Source organism: Pinus tabuliformis, chromosome 4_1, assembly GCF_031772625.1.
Source record: "Pinus tabuliformis cultivar Carrire ecotype Pingquan chromosome 4_1, CPIR1, whole genome shotgun sequence".
In the NCBI taxonomy this organism is placed as follows: domain Eukaryota; kingdom Viridiplantae; phylum Streptophyta; class Pinopsida; order Pinales; family Pinaceae; genus Pinus; species Pinus tabuliformis.
In genome coordinates this window covers 836,309,775-836,320,193 of record NC_142303.1, presented here as the reverse complement: position 1 = coordinate 836,320,193, position 10,419 = coordinate 836,309,775, and positions in this window count along the sequence as shown.

The following is a 10,419-nucleotide window of genomic DNA, read 5'->3' as shown; positions in this document are numbered from 1 at the left end:
GTTGTGGGTAATTTTGGTGTTGCCATGGCATGGGTACATTCCAAGAATTCTGAACATACATCTGATCTTGTGTAGGAAATTGCAAATTTTGGTTTGGAAACATACCTGGAGGTGGAGGTCTTGGTTGCCACGGTCTCTTAGTGCCCATGAAATACACATTCTCCATATCTGTGTTAGCTTCCACATTACAATTCTGCAAAATCTTGACTTTAGAGCAATGAAATATATCATGATTTTCAGTACAAAAGGCGCAAACTTGAATGTTTTCTAATGGGAAGTCTTTCAGAGCATGTTTCTTCCAGCATTTTGGACAAAAGACAACCATTAATTGATCTTCCTCTTCTTGTCTTTTCTTTGCTTTCAGAGTGTCAATTTGATTTCCTAAGGTACTTAATAGATCTGTTTTGAATTCTTCTAACAAGTTTCCTATTTCAGCCCTTGTGACACTTGCTGAAGCAAATTTTGTGGCTTTAGATGATAGAGCTCTTTTTCCATTTCTGGCTTTGCTCCTTGAATACTTTTCACATAAATCAACAATTTCTTCGAAAGGTAAAGTGGAAATATCACCTTTGCCCATCAAATTAAGATCATCTAAGTATTCCTCTCGAATTCCCTTCAAAAATATTGTTCGAATCAGATCAAGAGACATGGTTCTATGTTTTGATTTTTGTAAATTGTAAACAAATCGTTCCAAATACTCCTCTAAACTTTCATCCTCTTGTTGATTCATTCTAAAGATATCATCTTTAGAATCTTTCGATCTACAATAAGGTTGGTATTTCCTTAGGAATATTTTTCTCATGCCATCCCAATCAGTTATTGCATGTTCACCAAGTCCCATGAACCATCTTAATGCTGATGCTTTTAATGTTGCTGGGAAGAGTCTAAGCCTATGGGCATCATCTGTGTAACCATATGTTCGACATACTATGTCAAATTCAAACAAGAATGAATCTGGATCTTTTGAAGCCATGCCATAAAAGTTTGGTAACACAGATGGAGGTATGTTTTTCATTTTTATTTCCTCATCATAATTTTCTCCTGGTTCTTGAATAGGAAATTTAAAGGTTGACTCTTCCTCCTCTCTTCGATCTTGATTTTGTGGTCCTCTTGCTGATCCTCCTCCTTCCTCAGCCATTTTGATAGGTTCCTCTGTTGATTTAATTTCTTGTTCAGTGTCACTTGTTTCAAAGAGAAGTTGTTCTAGTGATTTTTCTCCTTCTTGAGATTTTTCAAAATCAGTAGGTTCAAGGAGAGATTGTTGAGTTATTTTACTACTTTCTCTTTTTATAGAGGATTCAGGGAGATGTTTCTTTTGTGATTCATGTGCCAATAGAATTTGTCTCTCAATGAGTGCGAGTATTTGCCCTGATTTCTGTTTATCCTCTAATTTTTGTATGGTGACTTTCCCAACTGGTGTTGTGTGTTCAATTTTTCCTAAAGGGTCTGCTCCTAGTGGTGGATTAGTTTTTGGATGGGGGGTTTTTATGAATCTACCTTTATCATCTCTAGGTCTATACATAAGTAAACATGACTTCTAAAATGATGAATCAAAATTAAATCTATGTTTTTGTTTATTTTATTTATTTTATTTTTTATTTTTAGAAATCCTCTAGTTGCGCCGCCCCGACAATGGCGCCAAAATGTAGAGACCAATCCAGGGGTCTAGATTAGACTAAATTTAATGTCAACCAAGGTAGGTAAACTTAGAGGCATGTGTCTAAAGTTTATAGACCTAAAAGGATCTCATCTATCTAAATAAGTGTCTATTGTGATAGGCTACAGCACTCTTTTACAAGAGATTGAAATATGTTTCCTTTCACAATTTAAACACTTATATCATCTAATTTAATTAACTGTTCTAAAAATAGAGTGTTACTCGTCTGAGTTCTCAATCCTCTTACAAGGACATAATTCACAAAAACTCTTTCAAGACAACACACTAATCATACCAAAGATCAAATTCATACTAAGCATACCAAAGATCAAATTCGTGAAAACAGAGTCCATAGAAATATCTTGAAATTCAATGTTCAATTAAACCTTTTACAAAGTCTGATTCAATAATTTTGCAATTGAATTTCCAAGGTACTACTATGAATCATAAAATAACAATCGCAAGAACTTCTAATCAAATTGATCAACTCACAAGCAATGAAATAACATCAAACGCTATTCAGATCTGAAGACTAAATCTTATGAAACATAAATGAAAGTGTACCAATCTTCACGTAGGGCCCTTCCTCGTTTTGATGGCACACTTAGAAAACTTCAGATGATAAGAACGCTAAGTCATAAACACCATATGAAACTCTGCCTTTTGATTAAGTTCTGAGAATCGATTAAATTCAAAACAGAGTTCTGGAATACGCTTACAGTCTCAAGTATGCTCTTGTCTAATCTCTTTTCCTTACCAGCATTCCTCGTATTTATTAAAATTTACAACCAAATGTACATTCATTATCACTTCAGATGTTTCTGCTTTTACAATCAAAAAGGATATTTTCATTTTTCCTAATCCTAACTGGTTTCTAAAACAAAACGAAATCAGTTTAGGTAACTTTAGATTTTTGCTACTTTTACAACCAAAAAGGCTGGGTTTGACCAGCATTGACCATGTATTCAGGAGCTCCAAATTTGATGCTAAATAGATTTTCCACCATGTATGTACATCCTAGATCACATCCTTATCTTCTGTTCCAATTTTCCTGCCATGCCACATGTCACAACATAAACAAGTTACAGGAAGTCATGACATCCCGTAATTTTGTTGAAAATTTCCAATTTTTAACATAAAATTTCATAAATTAAATTTAATGTAAAATAACAATTATAATGCTTCATTAATCAATTTCAATGGACTATGAGGGGTTTATGGAAGAAAATGATAGATAAATGATGGATTTTTAGAAGAAAAGAATGGCAATAAAATAGTACCAACACTGCTCCTCTGCATGTGGTTGCTCAACATCATCTTGAGGTTGCTCCTTTGGAGCTAAAATCTCCTCATTTTCATGTAACTGAAGCTTCCTCTCAAGAGAAAATCTCGTGGCCTTCTCTTCATCGAACTTCACATATCTACGAACCATTGATATCCTGTTAGATGGAAGGTACACCTGATAGTTGTGAGGTGTATCAATGTACCCCACAAATATGCCCAACTCAGTTGTTGGCTCTAGATTTTTCCATGCCTCCTTGGTAACATGATAGTAGAATAATGAACCGAAGATCCTGAAGTCTTCCACATTTGGTTTCTTACCTAGAGAAAGCTTCTTCTGGTGTACTCATCCCGATAATTTGATGAGGGCTTCTGTTATGAAAATAAATAGTTGTGTTGCATGCTTTAGCCCACAAGTGCAATGGTAGGCCCTAATCATGTAACATTGCACGTGCAACTCACACAATTCTTATTTTCTTCCTTTCATCCACTCCATTTTGTTGTGGGTTATGAGGTGCTATTAACTCCCATCGAATTCCTTCTGATGCATAGAGGTTTTTGAATTCATTCGACACATATTCTCCACTGTTATCACTTATGAGATCTTTAACTTTCCTGTCAGTATATTTCACAAGAAGTGCTTTAAATTCACAAAATTTAGAGAACGTTTAATCTTTCTTCTACATGAAGAAAATCCAGCACTTATGAGAAAAATCATTAAAAATATTACATAATACCTGTGCTTGGTCGTGGATGTTTTCGAGAACGGTCCACACACATCTGAGTGAACTCGATCAAGAATCGCTTGCACTCGACTATCTTTATCATGAAATGGATCTTTGGTTTACTTCCTCAATGTACATTTTTTTCATGTGTCTCTCTGCTCTAGTGTACCCTTGGGAAGTCTTGTAGAAATTTGTTGCATGATCTTCAAATATCTGTGGTGCAAGTGACCTAATATTTTATGCCACAACTCACCAATGTCTCAGCTCTGCACCTTCTCTTCTTTAGTTCTCAAAGCAACATAGTCTTCTACATCCAATTTGTAGAGGTTCTTCACCCGAACCCCGATCCACTTCACCTATTTTGAGGCTATGTGATGAAGGAAAGCCTTTCCCTTGCTAAGTATCACATCATAGCCATGGTCCTCCAACATGGAAATTGAAACCAAATTATTCTTCAAACCAAGAACATACATGACATCTTTTAATGTGAGGGGAGAACCAAACTCCCTCTAAAAGGTAACAATATTGATACCTGTTGGGTGCGGGATCCCCCAAGGGTAGTTTTGGGGCTAAAAGCCCATATTTTGGTCAAATTTTGTAATCCAAGTGTAAATACTACACATTGTGGTTGCAGAGCATGTAGGTGTTAAAGAGTCATAGGGTTGTCCACCCTTATTTTGGAAATGTAATGTCAGCTGTAAAATATCTACCAATGGTCTGCGGACCATGGGACCATGGGATTGTATAAAAAGAGCTAAGATCTAAGTAGTTAGAATAAGGAAGAAAGAATACGACGAAGAGGGTCATAGCTTTAGAGCAAGAAGTCTAAGTCTTGGCGTAGGTAGAGGCTCTGCAGCTGAGTGCGCAGAGGCCTAGGGTAGAAGTCTGCAACTAAGTGTGTGGACTCCTGTAGCTAAGTGCATAGGGTGAGTCGAGTCTGTAATCATCCGGAATTATCAATAAAGAGAAGTATTCTATAATTTTTGCGTCTTTATTTCCTATTTATGCATCTTGTTATAATTCTTATATGATTTGCGAATGTATGTAAATGTGTTGGTTAAGTGAACGCAAGTAAGAACATTTGTTTACGCGAAGCTAACTAAGATTAGTTAATAAGATAAGTAAGACACTTAGCCTAGTTCAGGAGATATCACAGTTCATTTCCCTAGCAACGTGAAAGTCCCTAAGTCACAGGTTAGGGCTGTGCAAAAACCAATTTTACCCTTTTGCGAAGGTACTGAAGGGTTGAACAGAGGGATAAGCAACTTGCGCAAAGGCAGGTATAGCCGGAATAAACTGACATCACAACCACCTCAAGGGTGTGCAAACTTGGTTCTAGCATCCCCCCATACTGCTTTGGGTGAGACTTCAGTCCGCACTTTGTGGGCTGATGCCGAAAGGGCCAGTAGTGTAGGGATTTGTTTGGCTAACTAACGCTGAACCTGGGTCAGGCCCCCTCAAGCCAAAAAATGGTTCCCATCACATACCACTTGATCCATCGGACCACATGGTTGCCTTACTCAAGGGAGGATCCAGCCAATATATTAGAAGGAAAAGGTGGCGAGTTGGCCCTCGCGAAAGATATGAATAAGAAATTCAAGTTGGAGAAGAAGAAGCGGGGATATGCCATTTCCAACATTAACAACCTTGCAGTAAAGGTAGAAACACAAATATTAGCAAGGAATGTGATGTGGAAGTGCCGCACGGATGAGGTGCCCGCACCTGTGATTGCACTAGCAGCCAAATGCGCTGAAGGAGTCCAGTTCAACTGGGCAAATTATCTATACGGTGAGTTCCTTACGAACTGTCTTGAGGCACAGGAGTAGGGCAAGATGTTCCACTACACATGGATCTTGTTGTCGATTATACTGGTGGCATGGGAGTTGCCATAAGGCATCCAATTCCCTTCGGTCGCGCCGAACCTTCTAGAGGCAACGAAGTATGCTTCGCTGTGGGAAACCAAGGACACACAACACATAAAATAAAGAAAAATATTTTGGGTCTTGATGTAGATGAGTATCCGGATGGGGATCAATCACAAGCTACAGTTGTCGCCCACAGTATACACTAGTTTGTAGAGCTTTGCTAAGTTCAAAGCAGATTTCTACCATGTCTTTATCAGGGCGTGGAAGGAACCCACGAAGACATGGCATAGCTTACCCTATCTGGCAACAGATGACGTTATCTTTGCAGTCCTCAGGTCTTGGCTGTCGGAGTGGTGCACTGTAATAGGCTCCGCGGTGGAAATGGACAAGTCCGCTGCTCAGCGTAATAAGGAAGAAACAAAGCTTATAATGGTGCATCTTGCTGGGAAGTGCAGAAAAGAGGAAGTGGAGGCTAAGACCTAGGCAGCGCGTGATGCCGTGAAATTGGCAGAATAGCAAGAAATAGGAGGAGAAGAGCGCAAAGGATAGAAGTAACCTTCCCCCAGGACTGAGGTAGAAATAAAGGAGCTGACAAAACAAGGTGGCGTGGACCCACAGATTACGTCCACCCAACTCAAGCGTTAGCGACCGCAAGAGAAGGCAGTGTCACAGAAGAAAACCAAGGCTTCAAAGACATCCTTGGACCCAATCACCCTCACTGAGGGGGATTTGCACGATATTGGAGAAACGGTGAGGGATGTCACCATGGAGGCCCTCCAACAGTTCGAAGAGTAGTAGCAATTAGTATTAGGGGCTCTCCGAATAGAGCTGTAAGAGTTGCAGGATCGCACTCCATAGGATGGCATAGTGTCCACCAACCTCGTGATCGGCACTTCAGCTACCACATAGATGTTGCACACAAGGGTGACCAACACGATACTGCTATCAGATGGGGAACGTACTACAGAAAATGAGGCCAATAGGCCCATGGTCATCAGCTTGAAAAGGGTGGGATTGAATATGGTCGTGCTTCCTCCAGAGATGCTCCACCTCTTGTAATATGGAGTCACCGCGGAACATAGGGCCCAGGAGAGTCGTGCTCTATAGGTGATGAGTGAGAAGTGCATCAATATTGAGCAGTTGGGCCTGCATTGCAATGAGGCAGTGGAACAGAATAAGAAAATCATGCAAGTAGTGGAGGAAGCCTACCAAACCAAATGGTTCCAGAGTTGGACATTCAAGTAGAAGAACCAGTTGAGGCGCATGTCCGCAAGTTGGCCATAGGGATGCGCGACGCTCAATAGATATGGCTAGGATGCAGCTGGAGCTGAACCTATAGATCGCAGAATTGAAGTTAAGGGCTCAGCCTTCAACTCCGCTGGAAGTTAGGGATAGCGTGCCACCGTTGTTACAACAACAATAGCGATGGTTGATAGTGTAGTAGCAGATTGCACACGACTTTTTGAACAGTCAGTCAAGGTCCTGACCACCTTGCAAGAGGACCCAAATGTATAGCGCATGGAGACAGAGGCACATGAGCTAAAACAAATATATGAGGAGGTCAAAGGGACCGTGCAAATGGTCACCCTTACACAGAGGCTCACACAGATGTAGGAGGCAAGGCACTTAAGGAATAGGTGGATGTCGCTCGACACAAAGAAGCAGTCCTAAAAGGGTGCCTACAGCCATGGATAAATGAAGCATATACGATCAGAGATTCCATTGAAGTAAAACTTGCGACACTGTAGGCAACTCAGCAGAAGATTTAGTGTGGCAGTTCAGCGATAGTCACCGAGCAGAGAGTGGAAGAATTCTAGCAGGTGGCTGCTCAGTGCGCTGTCGAGTTTGCGGTCATCCAAATGGAGCTAGGAGGTCTTTGCACTAAGATCTCCATGCCTATAGAGTGACTCGAGGGCGAGTCATGATGTTTGTGTTGGGGGGCTGTTGGGCGCGGGATCCCCCAAGGGTAGTTTTGGGGCTAAAAGCCCATATTTTGGTCAAATTTTGTAATCCAAGTGTAAATACTCCGCATTTTGTGGTCGTGGAGCACATAGGTTTTAAAGAGTCATAGGGTTGTCCACCCTTAACTTGGAAATGTAATGTCAACGGTAAAAGATCTACCCATGGTCCACGGACCATGGGATTGTATAAAAGAGAAAAGCTCTAAGTAATTAGAATAAGAAAGAAAGAATACGACGAAGAGAGTTATAACTTTAGAGCAAGAAGTCTAAGTATTAGCATAGGTAGAGGATCTGCAGCTGAGTGCACAGAGGCCTAGAGTAGAATTCCACAGCTGAGTGTGTGGAACCTTGTAGCTGAGTGTGCAGGGAGGGTTGAGTCTGTAATCATCTGGAATTATCAATAAAGAGAAGTATTCTATCATTTCTGCGTCTTTATTTCCTGTTTATGCATCTTTTTATAATGCTTATATGATGCGCGAATGTATGTAAATGTGTTGGTTAAGTGAATGCAAGTAAGAACATCTGTTTACGCAAAGCTAACTAAGATCAGTTAATAAGATAAGTAAGACACTTAGCCTAGTTTGGGAGATATAGTAGTTCACTACCATAGCAACACGAAAGTCCCTAAGTCGCAGGTTAGGGCTGCACAGAAACCAATTGTACCCTTTTGCAAAGGTACTGAAGGGTGGAATAGAGGTCTAAGAAACCTGCACGCTGGCAGATATAGCCAGAATAAACTAGCATCACAACCATCTCAATGGTGTAGAAACTTGGTTCCAGCATCCCCCCATACTGCTTCAGGTGAGACTTTAGTCCGTGCTCTGCGGGCTGATGCCGAAAGGGCCAGAAGTGTAGGGATTCGTTTGGATAACTAACACTGAACCTGGGTCAGGCCCCCTCAAGCCAACAATGCCAATTGTGTTATACCTCCCATCATCTCCCATCTCAATTTGCATCTGGAGGTCCTTCTCCTCTAAGTCACTAAAGAACTCTTTGTTTCCAGTCATATGGAATGAGGCTTCACTATCTAGGTACCACACACTACCCATCACCAATGTCACCATGCAAGTGATGAGGGTGAAATCCAACTCGAACGCATGCCGCTCCTCTTGAGGGCTTCATACCAACCTTCTTGCAAAGACACTTTATGGCATAGTGTCCCATCTCGTGACTGTGAAAACATTCAATCTTCGACGTTTCCTTCTTCTTATGGCCTTGACTGGAATCTAATTTGGAATGGGATGACTTCCCCTTCCATTTTTTCACCTTTCTAGCTAAGGCACAATTCTCCTCATCATCATGATGGATGAGGATCCATCCTTGGTGTTCCGCCAAATCTCTTCTTATACCATTTTGTACCATAATCGCTCCCACTATGGTAGATTCTCCCTCCCATTAATTGAGTCCTGGTAGTTGTGCTAGCTCTTGGAAATTCCTAGAAGTGTTAGGCTCGCCATATCATCTTCAACAACTATAAAAAAGACACTTCCAAGCTCATCCTAAAGTTGGGTGAACTTGGTCAAGTACTTCGGGATTGTGTCACCCTTCTCCATCTTAATATTTCAATGCTTGTCCTTTAGTTCCAGCTTCCTTTGGTCACTGTTGTTTTGAAACAGGCCCATCAAGGCCTTCCACATTTCAAATGGAGTTTCCTTACCATGGAGGTTTGAGACAATATGATCTCAAACTCTTTCTAGGATAATCCTTCTCACCTTTTCCACAAAATTTCTCCACTCTGCCAGATCATGAGCATCAACTGGCTTAGGAATATCTTTGTCTATGAATTCCTTAAGCCTGTTGTCTTCCAACACAACCTCCATCCTATCCTTCCAAGAAATATATTTCAAAATACCATGAAGGAAATATTTGAGTCTCAATCCGTAGAACGATATCATGTTGGATCTAAAGTATGATACTACAAATTTGATTTATCCTGCAAAAGACAAACTCATATTCTCCTATTCTATAGTGATTTCATCTCTAATACCATGTAGAAAAATTCTACAAATCTAGCTATGATACCATGTAGAAATTTCTACAAATCTAACTCTGATACCATGTAGAATTTCCTTGTAGATTCAAACTATAGATTGTAATATTCTAAAACAATTGACTTGAATCTATTGTACTCATCAACGGAAACAATAATTGATCAAAGAAATCACGAAGCATAAAAGATAAAGAATTCAATCACACATAACACAATAATTTTCTAGGGAAATCCATAGCTAAAAACCCATGTTATTTGTATATTGCATTAATCATAAAATATGAGAATATTACGATGCTTTGCTCAAACCCAAGCAACCTTTGCACAATCTCAATCTATCTCACTGCTTGACAAACAAGCTCCAACCAATACTTAGCCAAATTTGATGCCTGCTGATGAGCCTCATAAATGGGTAACTATATGGGCTCATTTTACCTCCTAACCTAGTCAAATCAACCATTCTCTTAGCTTATTGTATGATTTTCTGATTATATTTATGCTTATAGAGTGAGTTGAGTTAGTTATGATGCCATGTGGTCTAACATGTATTTAATGCAGATTATTGATGGATTTCGAGGTAAAAGTCAAGGATCCAGTGGTCAAATGGAAGCGATAACTCAAAGTAGACAGAGAAGAGGACTTATAGGAGGGAATCCCCCTCATTTATTACCCCTCACTTCGAATTCCCCTTCATTCAACTCAGAGTACAAGCAGCTGAATCATGCACTGGAAGGAAGCTGAGCAAGTGGAGGATGACTAATAGCTATCTCGAGTTTTGGGAGCCAAGACTCCTTGATTTTAAGGAAGTTGTTGTTAGCTTCAGATGTATAAGTAGAGAGGCCTAGGGCCTCACTAGGGTTGGATTTTTTGCTTATGTAAACTCTGCTCAAATTTCAAGCTTATTTATTTTGTGATAGTTTTATGTAATCTTGCTATTGTT